General features: G+C 38.2%; 1 long non-coding RNA gene across 1 annotated transcript in view; it reads right to left on the bottom strand.

Annotated features, from left to right (window-relative positions):
* Window positions 1-1,270: 1,270 nt before the first annotated feature.
* The window catches only part of LOC131278045 (uncharacterized), a 47,221-nt gene continuing 32,299 nt past the window's right edge, over window positions 1,271-16,192 (bottom strand). Inside the window, exons 2-3 of the long non-coding RNA XR_009185175.2 lie at window positions 4,066-6,237; window positions 1,271-2,637 (exon numbers count right to left, since the gene is read on the bottom strand). This is a non-coding gene — a long non-coding RNA (uncharacterized lncRNA). The remainder of the gene's footprint in view (window positions 2,638-4,065; window positions 6,238-16,192) is intronic.

The following is a 16,192-nucleotide window of genomic DNA, read 5'->3' as shown; positions in this document are numbered from 1 at the left end:
ACTCACTCTTAAATTCTAAGCTTGTATTTGACTCTGTATTTGGCCTCTTATAGCATCAAGCTGGATATGTCTATTACTTACTTAGCTCATCATTGCTATTTACTCCCACCCCAGACTAGCTCTCAGATGGTAGTGCCATGATGTGCTTTGTCTCAATATCCAATCATTTTAATTGAATATGGTGATGAGGAATGAACATTTTCCTTCAAAGCTTAGAAGGTAGATCATGAATGTAGTGTTTTTTCTTCTCTGCCTTTCTCTTTGAAATATCTCATATATCTATCTCTTCTTCTAGGCTTCTACTACTCCAATTTAGACTCTAATTAACAGCCTCAATAATTGTTAAGCTATTTACAATATCTCCTTCTCTCCACAAAATAACTATGCACAGTTATATGTATATAGATACCATATAGAGCTATACTGTATACATACTGTTATGTATATGTATATATGTATATAAAACAATAATATCCTGAGAGAAAGACATGTATATGATATATAGCCTTTCCATTATACAGTGAGAATATTATGCTTTATTTTATTGGGAATATGGAGTCATAATTTGACCCTAAGTGTAAATGAATGTTTGGAACATTGTGGATCTTTAGCTTTGATAAGATCATTTTCCATAGTCTGCTGAGAGCTGAAAAGGCTGAGAAATGTGGTTTCAGAAGACAAAAGAACAGCATCTTGTCAATACTACTGATTATTTCACCAACTCAGCTATTAGATACATGGCCAAGACCCAAGGCAGGAGAGAAAAAAGTGGCAGTGACTGGGAGATAAAAAATGTCCGTTTCTAACTTCTTAATTCTGTATTTTCACAATATTTATAATATGCAAGAATAAACTGTGAAGAAATGGTCCATAGGGTAGTTTGTGGCCAATTTGGATCCAAGACTGAAATATTCACTCTCGAATATCTAAAATTCAAATTCAGTTTGTATCATGTCCAAGACAAAAAAATAGATGAAGTTTTTCAAACCTCTGGAGAGTAGAATTGTGAACTGGAAATATGCCCCCTCATGATACTTTTTATTCTCCTGTTTTTTGTAGAAATGAGAAATGGATGGAGTATAAGCTAAGCATTTTAGCTTATCTTTAAAAAATTTAAAGGCTAATGGATGTGGTCTCCAAAATCAGATTTTGTGGTACAAAAGTTGACATTAGTTTTATAAAATATTCTTCATTCTCTGTTACTTTAATTTTTAATTAATCCACTCATTTGGATAATAAACTTTAGGAGAATGTATACAGTTTCCCAAATGCTTTCTCCATGGAATTGGTCATCTGATTGCCCAACTTAAGAAATAATTCTAAATGCATCTCCACTGTCTCAAAGTTTTTTCTTTCTGGACTAAGAAATATATAGTTATTTAAAGTGCTTAGTCCTATTGGGAGGGAAAAACATCTCATTTTGTTTGGGTACATTAAGGCTGGGTCTACACAACTGGAGATGAAATGAAGTAAGACTGGAAAATAAGTTAGCTTGATTTTCTGGAAAATGTGGATGCTGTAATGTCAGGGCATTAGAGGGGATAGCCTCCAGGTCCACAATCTTTGTCTTGGTGGTGAGTAAAGAAGAATTGTAACAAGTTAAGCCACCAGAATTGTATTTTTACTTCATACAAATTAACTGAAATTGCCAATAGGTACAACTGAACACTTGCATCATATAAATCACAGAAAGAAAATTTAACAGGTTCCTGAAGGATAGAAGGGCTAATCAGCCCCAAAAAGTGTATTAGGATGCTCTCATATAGGCTCTCTCTTATCATAAATTTGAAAACATGTGCCACAACCCTCAAGTGCAGTCCTCTTTCCATGACTTTATGCTTCTAAGGTCTTATTTGAAAAAAAGAAGTTTGGGGTAGAACTATAATGTACTAATAACTACATCCAATAAACAGACAGAACAGGTTGTGATAACTACTCTTTCTTTTTTCCTACTCTGCCGTTCCTTTCACTTAGTAAGTGAGCAATAAGTGCTTGCTGAATTTATTTTATTTGGACAGCATAGTCTAGGCTTGAAAAAGCAGAAGAGAAAAAACAGTATCAAGGTTAACTCACATAGTTTAATTGTGTTAGTACCTACTGTCTCACCCCAAAACAATAATCAAGGGCAGGTAGGTAATCTGAACTGAGCCAGGGGAAGGATTTATTCCTGCAACAATGAGAACACAACACAAAAGACCTGGATTCAAGTCCTGACCCTCACCTAATAGCTGCCAAATTATGGAGCAGCTTATGTATGCAGTCTTTCAAACAACATTAGAGGGGTTCCAATGAGGCAAGTGCTGTTCAAAGCACTGCAGATGGAACAGCGCTCTAGTTTGCTAAGCTTCCAAAATGCTTTTAACAACAGAGATTTATTAACTTATGAGCTTACAGTTTTGAGGCTGAGAAGAATGTCCAAATCAAGGCATCGTCAGGTGATGCTTTCTCCTTAAAGACCTGCTGCTACATATCTTGGACTCCTCTGTCATATGGCAAGGCACATGGCATCTGCTGGTCTCTCCTTTCTCTTCCAGGTTTCATTGCCTTTAGCTTCTTGCTTCCACATCTGTGGCTTTTAATTTTCTTCTGAATTCCATTCTCTTGTAACAGACTTCAGGAAGAGGATTAAGAGCCACCCTGAATGGGGTGGGTCACATGTTAACTTAAGAACCTATTCACCAAAAGATCCCACTTGCCATGGGCTTACACCCACAGGAATGGATTAACATTAAGAACATACTTTCCTGGGGTACATATAGTTTCAGACCACCACAAACAGGCAGAGCAAAACATTTCCTAATACCAAGCTAGGTTTCAGGTACATTGGAATTGCCAAGATGCCTGTAATACCACACATTCTCTCACTTTAACTTACTGAAAAAGTAAGATTTGGATGGGCAAATCTCTAGTAGAACCCAGGGATCTCTATGTAGTAGGCATGAGGGAGGCATACAAGTATGATAAGGACCAATTCTCTTCTAGGTAATCCTGAGGCAGGAGAATCACATGGGGTGACTCTTTGCTACAGTGTGCTAATATCTTTAATAGAGGTACTATGGGATCATTCTGGAAATAGAATCAGGAAAATGCCTGAAGAAGCTGGGGAATAACAACCTCATATGTTTTATGAGAGGATCAATTGGGACAAGGAAAAAAATAGACATTTTATAAATTAGATTTGCCATACAAATATGTAGATATTTATATGTATGTATGAATACATAAATATGTATATATATTTGGATATATATGTATAAGATGTCTTAATGTCATGTATATATTATATAACAGAGGATGTTTCAGGTCTCCATTATTTGAAAGAGTTAAAAAAAATTAAGCTCTTTAATTTGTTCAGCAAATGATATGTACCTTATACTCTGAAACTAATAAGCAATTGCATTAATACTTTTTTGATGACTAGAATTACACTTTCCCCAAACTGTTAGTTTTCCCTTACTTGAGGGTTTTGTGTGTGTGTCTCTGGTTTCCTACTTTTAAAAAGGTGCATTGCTTTCCTGGTTTATTGTTTGTTTTTCTTTAAATATCATTGTATAATGTTGGATTAAAAAATAGATTAATATTCACTGTTTGTAATTTAAGATTATTTTTCGGCCACACTTTATTAATAGATTAGAAAAGCACCATGTATTCTTTTTCAGCTCCTTAAGTTTATATTTCCTTTGATTTCTTTTTCCATCAGTAATTCTGGAATGTAGAATTCTGGAGAGGTTATTTTTTTCCCATTCTCTATTCCCTTTAGAGTACATGTTTGCCTATAGACTTCTGAGGAGCTTTTCGTGTACCCTAAATGGGGGCATCAGCCAACTTTCCATCCACAGGTTCATTTACAACAATGGTGACAAAAATGCAAACACAGAGAGATTTGGACTTCTTAAGTCACTACTGGCTATTATCCTTGCTCCTGGAATCTTCATTTTTACATTTTTGCCCCAAATCATCAACAGATAATGTAAATACGAGAGCTAATGAAAGCAGAACCCTGAACTACCCTGCTGGAAGTTTCCTTCAAGCTGGAGAAGATATTCTTCCCTGCATTTCACTGACCTCTTTTGGAGTCGTGGTTTGGTCTCCATGGTTCACCACAGCCAGGCTTCTTACTGCAAGCAATACACTTGGACAGGAAGTCTAATCAAATCCTTTTCTTTGATGGGCTCTGAATCCAGTGTCTTTCCTAGCTGAGCATGCTTTAATATCTGCAGGGAACTTCCACAAGTTCACTAGGCAAGACCTTCCCCACAAATCTAGCAGTCTGCCTTAGAAGAGCTTCAGCTTCTCATGGTGCTCTTTAGCTAAAGTCCACTGAAAACAAGTCCTGTATTTCTTTTCATATCTGATTTCTTTTCAGAGATCATGAACACAGCAACTGGTGAAATCATACTTGAAAAATACTTTAATGTCACCATTCAATCAGTTATCAGTTACAAGGTCTGAAATTCTTCTGCGCTTTCTCATGATGCCTTTCTTTCATTCATTAGTCAGAGGCAGTGTGTGTAGTCCAAAGACTGAGCTTTGGGTAAAGGCTGTTCCCAAAGCTCAGTTCTGAATTATCCACCAGAGACTTTGGGGGAATTATCCAACCCCTGAGCTCAGCTTTTCTTATAAAAACAGTAATGTTCACCTCATAGAATTATAGTGAAGACTCAATAAAAAGTATTTACAAAAAACCTTGCACATATTAGGCCCTCCATTGAAAAATATGAAACCCACAACAAAAGTATATGAATATACTTTTTACAATCTTTTCTTTTAAAGTAAGCTAATCTTTTAAAATAGCAATTGTGTTGTTGCTTTTGTTCTCATAACATGATGGTTTAAGAAGTCTTCATAAAGCCTCAAGAGCTACTTCTCTCCTCCTATAATGTCTGAGATGTTAAAAAAAGTTTTGCATTGAGAAAAGTAGAGCCAGAATGACAATGGATTCTACCAATTAGACCTGAAAAATATCCAATTGACTTAAGAGTGAATCATTTAAAATAATGAATTATACCTTTTTCAAAATAATTCCATGTTATGAACAGTTTTTTTCCTTTTTTTTACATACCATTCCCTTTTTCCAGCAATCTTTCAGTGTACTAAAAATAGCCTTACTCTAAGCCCAAACTCAACTGACCTCTGATTTTTTTAATACTCTGCAATCTTCTCACTGGTGCAATTCTTATCTTTGACTATCATGCCAGAATGTTATAGAGAAGGCGTTTTGTTTATTTGAACTAAGGCAATGACCTTTTCAAGCATTCTCATCATGAACTGCATATTACATTGAGTACCTTCTGTTCATAATGAACAAATAAGACCAAATTCTGGGACCTTATGGGATCAAACTTCTTTTCCCTTTAGGTTGTCAAATTTTTAAGGAGATGTTCTGCAGAACAGATAATGTTGACATGATCTTATGGAGACATACCATGAGAGAAAAGCATTTTGTCATAATTCATCATGATGTGTGAACTTCAGAAGATTTAGATTCCAAGTTTGAATACAATGCCAAGAATTTGGGTTCCTCTTTAAAATATCCAGATGTCTTATGTCTGTGGAACTGGACTTTCAGAAATTGTTTATTTGTTGGTTTATATCAGGACAAGAAAGAGTACATTGCCTTCTTGATACTAATTCAAGTCACTTCTAGAGTCTGAGAAACATACCATGCTTTCAGACACCTATTTTTATCTTTTAATGTTGTGTTGGGCTTTTGTTGACTGGATTGAAGCTTGACTTTTAAAAAAATTTTTTCATTTAAGCAAAATAAAATGTTAAATGTCATTCCATAAAAGTTGGGGTCTGGGATGGAGAACTGGGGAGATTGTTAGAAGCTGGCTTTTTATAACCTTGAACTTTCTTCATAATTGCCAAAGAAAAATTACACAGGGCCTTTATACTGTTTTCTCCATTTTGCTCTTTCATGTATCATGTGCTAGAACTTGAACCTCAGTCATCAGTATGAAGATTGCTGTGATGACAATGACAAGGTAATTGTGCACCTGGAGTGTGAGATTATTGCTTTTCATTCATTTTCACCCCTTTTTAAAATCTAAAACATAAACAGGGCTGAGGATTTGGATTCTCGCATAAGTTTATGAATGCTTTGCTCACCTATCTCAGTTACTGAAAACTTTGACCAATTCTAGATCATAAATAGATGAACCTAATGGCTCCATTTAGAAATTCAGTCCCTTTAAGAGCCAGGGAGTCTTTTCTTCACTGCTGTGTCCACGGTACCTAGAAAAACACAGGCCACAAGTTGGTTACTCCAAACGTAGTTATTAAATGGAAGAATGAATGATCAGTCCAATATTACTAATTGTCACCCTTTCAAGAAAACAAATTAGATCCAGATAATCCTAATCACAGGTTTGTTGTTCTTTGTTTGTTTAGGTGACAGGTAGGATTTCCTACAATGTTAAATAAATTCTTCCCAAAGGGTTTCATTGCACTGAGAAAAAGTCTTATACTTTAAGCTTAGTAGGCAGAGTTTAGGGTATATCTCTCTTTGATATGATCTCTGGGTATTGTCCCAAAATGGCATTCATCTTTTTTCATATTGAGATTTGTTTACACATTCATGATGAACATCTTTCAAAACCTTTTAAGCATTTATAATTTTTATAATTTTGGCTAATGGATCCCAAGTCCTGGTCTTCATTTTTGTGCAGAAATATTTCAAGCATAAGAAGTAATGTAACACTTATTGAATGCGCATGATCTTCTTCTCATACGCACTTCCAAAAAACAAAGTAGCAATGGTGTAGAGGTTACCTTGAAGTTTCACGTTTTACATCCAGGCTTACAGCAGTGATTGTCTAGGTGTTCCAGACAGCTACTTGAAAACAGGAAACAGAAATGAAGAATCCTGGAGTGTTCTATGGAAGGCCCTAACATTGAGCAGTTGAATTGTCTGTTTGTTCATATTCCTACAAATTGATATACTTGAAAGCATTCAACATTCTAGCAAAAAAAGAAAAAAATACATATATATATATGAAACTTCTAAATGTATGCTTAGGTCATTGGTAAAGAAGACTATCTGAAAAATAGAGGACTTCCTAAGAGTCTCCTGCCCAATCTTCCTACCTTGGACATTGTTTATACCAACAAACAGATAGAAAAAACAATATGGTAATTATATAAGCAGTGGGCAAATTTGGGGAGGAAAGACTCAGACATTTATGGAGCATCTCCATGGTACCTTACTTAGTGTCACTCTATTTTTCCTCTCAACAATGCTGTGCAGTTAAGTGCTACTCTCTCTCTCTCTTTACATATATATACATATATATGTCAACCACTCTCTCAGTGAAGATTAAATAAGATAATGCATGTTAAAATGTTATCTAAACTGTAATGCACGGCACCAGTATTAGATATTGTCAGTGCCTGTAAAGTTATAAGAACTCTCCAGGTCTTACAGATCTAGAGACCCAGTGAGCCAGCAACCCAGGGCTGCCTGTACTGCTACGTAGCTCCTCAATAGCATTATTGACATAGAATTGGGAGGGGAAGGATCTTTAAGGGCTAAATGTTAAAGAATTTGTGAGCTAGATTTCACTCCCCTCTCACTGAATTGATGAATGATAAAACTTTTATTGCTTTTTTTGGGCAATTTTTAAAAATTAAATTGTCTTTTTTTAAAAAAAGATACATAGATGACAAAAATGTCACATTAAAAAATGTAAGAGGCTCCCACATACCCCACACCCCACCCCCTTCCTCCCACACCAACAGCCTCTTTCATCATTTTGGCATATTCATTGGATTTGGTGAATACATTTTGGAGCACTGCTGCACCACATGGATTATAGTTTACATTGTAGTTCACACTCTTCCCCAGTACATTCAGTAGGTTATGGCAGGATATATAATGTCCAAGATCTGTCCCTGCAATATGCTTTCTTGACTTTCCAGGACTTCAAGGTTCCAGCAGACTGGGGCTGGATCTGGTAGCCAGGAAGAAGAAAAAGCCCATCCTTCTCCTTGGTAGCTGTTGTAGTCAGGAAAATAATTATGAAGATCCTGGATGGAAGCAGTTTCTGGAGTTTGGAGCCCACTGAGGACTTTGCTTAATCTTCAACTCTAGGCCCAATAGCTAACAGAATCAGCAGCAGAACATCCCAGTAGCTTCTCAAGGGATAGAGACAGACAGTGCAGTAAAAAGAGAGAGGCCAAGGCGGGTATCAATGGGTCATCATGAACTAGGCTTCTGGTGATCAAGAAAGAAATTCAGGGAGGTAGTTAGACAAAAGTTAGTTGGGAATTAAGATAAGTATCCTTTGCCTTGAAAGCCCACAGAGCTGTAATTGTGCCTTAATTATATAGGATTGGGTACTAAAAAATGGAATACATTGGTAGACAAAACTATGACATCATCTGTCAGCTCTCTAGAGAAGAAAATGCTGAACTTAGTTGCATGGAAAACTGAGTTTGGCTGGTGATGAAAGTATATGATCCTTTTGGGTTTCACAGAATCTTCTATGCAGTTGAGTAGGAGCTGTGCTGGTGTTCTGCTGTCTGAATACTTAAAGCAGGAAAGCAGTTGTGGCTCAACTGATAGAGCATCTGCCTACCATATGGAGGGTCCAGGGTTCTAGATCCAGGGCCTCCTGACCCATGTGGTGAGCTGGCCCACGTGCAGTGCTGCTGCGTTCAAGGAGTGCTATGCCATGCAGGGATGTCCTCCATGTAGGGGTGCCCCATGTGCAAGGAGTGCACCCTGCAAAGAGAACTCCCCTGTGCGTAAAAAGCGTGGCTTGCCCGGGTGTGGTGCTGCACACATAGAGAGCTGACACAGCAAGATGACACAACAAAAAAGCAACTATTTCCCAGGGCTGCATGACAAGAATGTAAGCACACACAGAAGACCACGCAGTGAATGGACACAGAGAGCAGACAATGGGGGGGAGGGAAGGGGAAGGGGAGAGAAATAAAGAAAATAAATAAATAAATAAATACCTAAAGCAGTATTCTTAACCTTGGTGGCACATGAACACTCCCCAAAACTCTCTAAATGAAACTTTCATGCCCACCCCCACCCCAGAACAATGGCATCAGAACTTAAGGGTTTGGTGGTTAAACACCTGCATTTATAGTTTATTTCTCAGGTGATTCCAATGCAGTCAGAATTGAAAAATGTTGACATAAAGAATCTAAGATGAAAATTGTCAAGGGGCTACTATTCAAATCACCTTTCCTGTAGTTACTCAGCTGTCAATTACCCAAGATGACACCTTGATGTGTGTCAAAGGGCAATTATTAGGAGGGCTCTGGCAGGTCGAAACTGACACTGTTGGGTGGGTCACATCAGATGGTCATCTGCTACTGAAGCTTCCTGGTCTTTAACATGCTAGGGATGGGGAGGTAATCCATTAGGAAACGGACATGAGCTGCTTCATGGGGCACACACTGTGTGCCTTAGCTCTTTGCAGTCTAGAAAGGAGTCTTGAGGAAAGGTTTCTCCTCACTCCTTAATTACTCTCACTTTCAAAATTTGGGTAGCTACCTCCTTTTCAAATGTAGCCACCTTGCCAACATCTCTCACTGACAGCTGCAAACGGCAACTTATTTATGTCCACTCCATTGATGCTCCTAGTCAGGGTGCATGGATAATAATATTTTTCTGCAGGATGGGCATGGGGATTATACTGGAATGCCAGAGACAAAATTTCTGTAGCTTTGGTGGGCATAGTGATTAATTAGTGTTAAAGGTGGAGACTGGATAGTTCCAAGGGGGTCAAGAATCCAGGGGACATGAGAAGGTAATTAAGGCAAGGGAATATACATTAGGCAGATCACTGGCGATTCCAACAATCCCAGTTACAGTGCTCCGGCAGTCTTTTCATTTTCCTTTACAACCAACTCAAAATGTTATGAGTGAGAATGATCAGAGCAGAATTGGCCAGAACTTGGGATTTCCACAGAGCTTCAGAGGCTGATCTAGCAGGAAGAATACTTGAAAGAGTTCAGACCTCTATGGGGTCCAAGAGTAGTTGACTGTTAGATATCCGAGGAAGAAGACACAGTAAAGCTTCAGGGATATCTAGCAGCAGGCATAGGGAGAGGTATAAGATGGGGAGCAAGCAGCATCTAGTAAGTACAACAGAGGCCACGGAAATCCAGTCTTGAGTACTAGAATTACAGGAGTGTATGCCAGGCTCTAGGAGCTCCCCTGGGTACTTGGAACAGGGACCCATATACAAAAGCAGGCAACAGGCTCCGTTTGGGCATGTGGACATGATGAAGGGCACTAAACTGAATTAAGAGTTAAAGCCTCATCTTGTGGAGCAAGCCTGGAGTCTGACCTCTAGAAATGGGCAACAGAGTTTGTCCAGCAGCCAAAGAGGGTTCATGCTTGGCTGAGCTGATGAACTACTGGTGTAAGGCTCCCCGAATTCTTTCTGCCCAAGATCAGGATGGTTTCCAGATTCATTTCAGGGCTAGACCTGTTGGTTGGGGTTGAGCTATTCCAGCTTCTAAGGTTAGAAAGATACAGTAGCAGGGAACCGAAGGGATTGTCACCAACTTTTATTTTTTAAACTCTATTCCATTTTTCTCCCCCAACTATGGGTTCTGTTATGTGGATATCTAAGAGTATGTTCAGGAAAAGAAGATTAAATAGGTTATTCCAAGGCAAGTGCAGTTATGAGCTACAGCATTAAAACTGAAACAACTCGGTGTAAGGGCCAAAGTTATTGATTGCAGAAAACAGCCAAATGCGTTGGACCTTCTTTTATGCTCTAGAGTCTAGAGTATTTTAATGTACTTTAAATAAATGCATATTGGTACATTACTAGAAAACCGTAGCGCTGATAATGATGTATTTAATTATAGATAAAATATAATATTTCAAAAATCACAACCATCCTCATTTAAACTTATTTTTAAACGTGCATTTATTTTTAAAAATGTGTTTCGTTCTTTTTAAGTATTTGCAAAACTTTATTCTTGGTTGTTTTTGGCCCCTTTAAAATAGAAAATCTTAAATCTTTGGACAATATTGCTGCCCTCTGATATCTGATATTAGCACCCATACACACAAATATGCATGGCACACACAGAGACTTGCAATGATAAAACAACCCCAGAAAGGAGTTTGGGGAGTGTTGTGTTAACCAACATATTGCTGAGTTAGCAACTAAATAACCAGCTACACACCTCTTTTGTATTATCAAGTAGTGTGCATTCTTACAGTGATAATGGAACTAAATTTGGAGAGAACAGGCCCTTAAGTTTCAATTTATTTGTTTCACAATCACAGCCTCAAACTGAAGGGAAAATTATGCTGTAGTTTGATAAATAAAGCACTATACATTCAAAAACAAAATGCAAAATGAAAACTTTTAGAACTTCAAATAATCAAGGATCTTAGATTAATTCCACCCATGGTGGAGAGTTTTTTGTTGTGAATTTGCTGGAGAATTTAGAATGAAAGCACTCTAACTAGTGTCTGATTATATCAGTGTCTCTATTTCCTTTTAGAACACACATCTGTTGTTGTGGGGGGGTTTTCGGAGGGGAAAGTGTGGTTGTGGTTATTATGGAAATACGGCAAAACCAAATATTTTAAAGCAGATGAGAATAAGCCCACAAACAGTTGGCTCACAAATGCTGTAATGCTTTCCGCACCCAAGCACAAAGCCAGCCGCAGCGAGAGCTGCATTCCCGGTGGCCTCTGTTTTATCTGTTTCAAACACTGCGCTGCTCTTGTTAGTTAACTGACTGGAGATTGTTTTCTCCCTTCATTCCTCCTCTCTCTTTTTTAATTGTTGTTACTCTGTTTTGCCTGAAAGCTGCAGTATCTCACTGTTCATTATTCCTGGTTCAGTCAAATCCTGACCAAAATTAACTCATTATGCTCTGGAGATATTTCCTCGCTCTAGTTCTCTACAGGCTGCAAAAAAGCGACCTTACTGTAGCTCTTTTCACAAAGTTTGCAGATAATACATGTATAACTCTTTCATTCACTCAATTCTGATCTTACTGGTCTGTGTTTCTTGACTATTTAAATTTTCTTATTAGATATTTGTCTGGTTGTTGAGCGGAAATTGTTCTAAAATCCTAACGTTCCATCACATTTTAATCCCATCCCTCTCTCATATAGACCTGAGCTTGCAGAAACTGTTTAGACTTTAGATCCTCTTTTCTATTTTGTTTTGGAACTTTTTAAAAGGAGCTTTCTGATACTCTAAATTGAATCTATAAGACAGAAAAGAAAGAGAGAGTGAGAGAGAGAGAAAGAGAAAAGAAAGGAGAGAGAGAGAGAGAAAGGAAGGAAGGGAGAAAAGAAAGTTAGCAGTCCATAAGACCGGGGAAACAGTTTCTCAGATCATCATCAAATTCCAGAGCATTCAACTTGAATTAAGTGCAGCCCATCAGAAAAACCATAGAAATGGGAAAGTTGCTGTTATAAATTAATGACTATTTGCCATGTGCATTAGAGTGGCTGTTTGTACCAGATTTTATTGTGATGTTTTATTCTTATTCAGTGCAACAGTAATTGGGTCTTAAACATGATAAAGTATCTTAAAGGCTGCATGGGTAGCGGAGCTGTCTACAAGCAGGTTTTTAACTCTAGTTAAAGAAGGTTAATCAAAGCTAATGAATCTGTTTTATCCATTGCCATAAGTTTATAAAAAGCAAAAAAATTGCATCACGAGGTGACTGAACTAAAATCTGGATTGCTCAGCTGTGAACATTTTTAGCATAATAATTTTCCAGGCGTCTTTGATGGCTCCTGGGTACGTGTATGGCTGCTACCTGCTTATCTGCTACTCACTCTTCTGCCATTAAGAAAAAAATCCCAGTCTTATGAAAATACAGGGGAGGAAATAGAGTCCACACTACAGGCTTCAGTGTGAGAATATCAAGAGACTGTTGCATTCACAAGTTCAGAATAGCTCTGCTCTTTATGAAAGAATATGAGGAGCCCCCTAATAAGGCTAATTCATTAGAACAAGCGTTTGTTACTAAAACACACCACGCAGGACCAAAGGCATCCGAGCCAGTCGGTGCGGCAATTAAAGTTGCCGCCTACAAAATGTGGGCTGCCCACCAACTCTCATCCACGAGTTCGGTTTTGTTTTCCTATCAGAAATGTGATTAAAGACTGTAAGTTCATAATTTGTCAGGCAGGAAAGGACGAATAAGTCCTGACACCGTTTCTCCTCACTTTAAGTAAGAATCACAATCACAGGAAAAGGAATTTAAATTGCCTGTGTATGTGTGTCCTTTCTCAAGGCAGAGGACCAAAGCTGTTTGCTCCAGGATTACACCTCAGAGCCTTGAAAAACGTTGCTTTTGAAAAAAAAAAACTCACAGTGAGGGATCAACCTCTTGATATCTAAATTCACCGGGGTGGGGAGTTTTTAATTGTAACCTCAGCATTTACAGAAAACATACACACACACACCCCGCCTGCAATGACACCTATCTCCCCCTTTGGTGCTCAGTGGTGTTTTGGAATGAGATTCAGAGCAAAGCAGGACTGTTTCTGGCATCCAAAGCCCCCTGCCATGGAGACAGAAAGAAGGGGCTAGAGGACCATTGTCACTTTCCCTCCTGCTCTCTTTTTAAGCCCACATAATATTTGTACTTTGGGGGAAGGGTGTGAAAAAGGGATCTAGTACCGAGGTAAGACAGAACCCAAAATGAGAGACAGAGGAAAAATGTTCATATTGCTCAAAGACTAATTCCAGCTTTGGTCTGTGGAAGGTCTGCATCCCGGTTTCAAAAGCAGATTTTTTCAGTTTCACAAGCCACAACCCCCTTGATGAAAACTAGTTGAGAAATTCAGTGCCTGTTAGGCCTCAGCTAATTAGAAAAAATGGGCTTTTTTTTTTTTTTTTTTCTTTTCCTTTCTTTCTTTAGCACCTTTTCTTTCAAGCATTTAGTCTCAGGAGGGAGATCCAGGCTCTTGGCCGGGGCTGTTTTGAAAACACGCCTTTGAATGCCTCTCCCTAATTCACGCCTTTTGTTTTTCAGCTTTTGTGTTTGCCAGTTTGACCATATAACGTTATACATCTGGTGTATAGCTTGTTGGGGGCTTTTTTCTCCCAGGGATCCTATGCAATCCCTATAGGACCCTCCTGAGCTTCAATTTGAGCGATCGTGTAACATAAAGAGGGTAAAGGAGCGCCTAGGAGGTTGGGGGAGGGCCTGAGGGGACCCAGGAGGGGAGGAGGCCTGGGGAGAGACAGGCAGAGAAATGAGTCAAACATTAAAAAAAAAAAAAAAAGTTGAAAAGAATTCTTTTGCTCTCTTCTTTTCTTCTCACTGTTGCGACTGGACACTGAGTCAGCCGGCGACAAGGCCTCGGTGGGAAAATGACGGGGCCACAGAATAGATAACTCATTGGAATTCTGGCAACATATTCGTAAATAAAACAAAAGTGGGGAGGCGGGCTGGGGGAGGTTGTGTGTCCACGGGGAGAGGCCGAGCTGCGCGGGGAGCTGGGGGACATTTCCAGGGCCGGCTCCCTGACTTGCCTCATATAGGGGAAATCTAAGATGGTCAAAGGAAAGGAATTCGGCCTGTTTTGTCCGGGCTTGTTTAGCCGAGCTTTTGCAGCTGGAGATGTTTATTATTGCAGCTATGAGGATGCTCTTGCAAATACTCTTTCCAGGCGGGAGAAAGCTGAAAATATCCATCTTGTGTCTTCAAAGCGTTCAAGTTCTATGCTTCAGAAAGGGTTTTCTGTTAAAATAGGAACATCCCGGGGCACAGCTATTTTTTTTTTTTTTTTTGCCCCAGCTTCTCAAAGAGAAAGATCACCCAGGTTTGCTTTGCATTCCTTTCCCTGCCCCTACCTCCCATATGCACCTTTGACAAAACAGCTTGGATACTTCAGGGGAACATGCTATTTATGCAAGTTTCTTAATGTTAAAAGTTCCTAGTGTTTTAGCTGATTTTGCTCTTAGTCACATTAATGGGTAATCTTCTGGACAAGTTCTCATCTCAGTTTCCCCATCTGCAAAACGGACATTGCATAACACCAGTCGTGACTCTTCGTTTTCATGTACTTTGAGTTCATGGGTTTGCTGATATTATATATTGGTGACTGTGATTTTGTACATCATCCTACTGCTCTAAAATCTATATCTGCAGCTTGATTTCAGTGTAATAGAGCCAAAAAGAAATAGGGAGACTGTTACTAGTGTTAAAAGCTAAGACCAGCAGCCTTCACTTTTTCCTTTACCGCTGAACAATTTCAAAAACAATACTAGACAGGAAAGCAAAACAAAACAAAACAAAAACAAAAAAACATTTCAGTGCAAAGTTTATGAGTTAATCTATGTTTCCCTAAACTCAAAGAGGGGGTCGATGGGTAAGGAATTTGATTTAAATATAGAAATGTGGAAAATACAACAAACTCCACAGAATATATTGGAAGGTTCTGCAGCCCACAGTGCAGAGTTTATTACAGATGTGATGTAATTTGTGGAGAGAGTTTTCAAAAATAGCCAAGTAGTACATTGTGAGAAATCTTACTAAAAAATACCCCTTTTTTCTTATATATTTGGGACTAGAGTTGCCAGCTGACAAACCCCTTGATAAGTATTTCGCTAGGTAGAAATCTTTATCTCTTATTTGTCCTTAATCTAGCCACCTGACCAATAACGCTGTTCCAAAGTAAATTAGCAAAGGAAAAGGTAAAATTGGGTTTGTTTTGTTTTGCTTTCATTTTTTTAACTAGGATACTTTCTGCTGTTCCTATCAGAGACATAGTTATACAAAAGTTTAGTTTTCATGAATCTGTTTTCTCCTAAACATTGATCAAGCCAGAATAAAATGCTTGCTGTTCAAAATTGGGGTGTATCATCACTTCCTCGGAAAAGTAACTTACTTTAGGGAAATAACCAAAAAAAAAAAAAAAAAAAGAAGGAAAGAAAAGACTTTATTTACTCTGATTTCCTTGCAAGGTTGTTGCCTGTTTTAAACAGAACATGGAGAAGTAAGGCCATCTTCAATAGACATAAAAACAAAAACAAAACTAAAAAGATGAATTCTAGTTAAAATTCCTAGATGAAGAACTTAGCTTTAAAATGTAAAACTTTCTCTGTAGAAACACTTCAAAGTATAAGGAGGTAAGAATCTGTATTCTATGGAAACCATTCTACCCATCATACTCAAAGAACCGAAAAGGAATTAAGCTGCCCTTATTTATATTGCAACTTGTGCATTTATT

Source organism: Dasypus novemcinctus, chromosome 3 (genome assembly GCF_030445035.2).
Source record: "Dasypus novemcinctus isolate mDasNov1 chromosome 3, mDasNov1.1.hap2, whole genome shotgun sequence".
Taxonomy (NCBI): Eukaryota; Metazoa; Chordata; class Mammalia; order Cingulata; family Dasypodidae; genus Dasypus; species Dasypus novemcinctus.
Note: the sequence above shows the minus strand (reverse complement) of the source record. Positions and strands in the feature narration are given on the sequence as shown.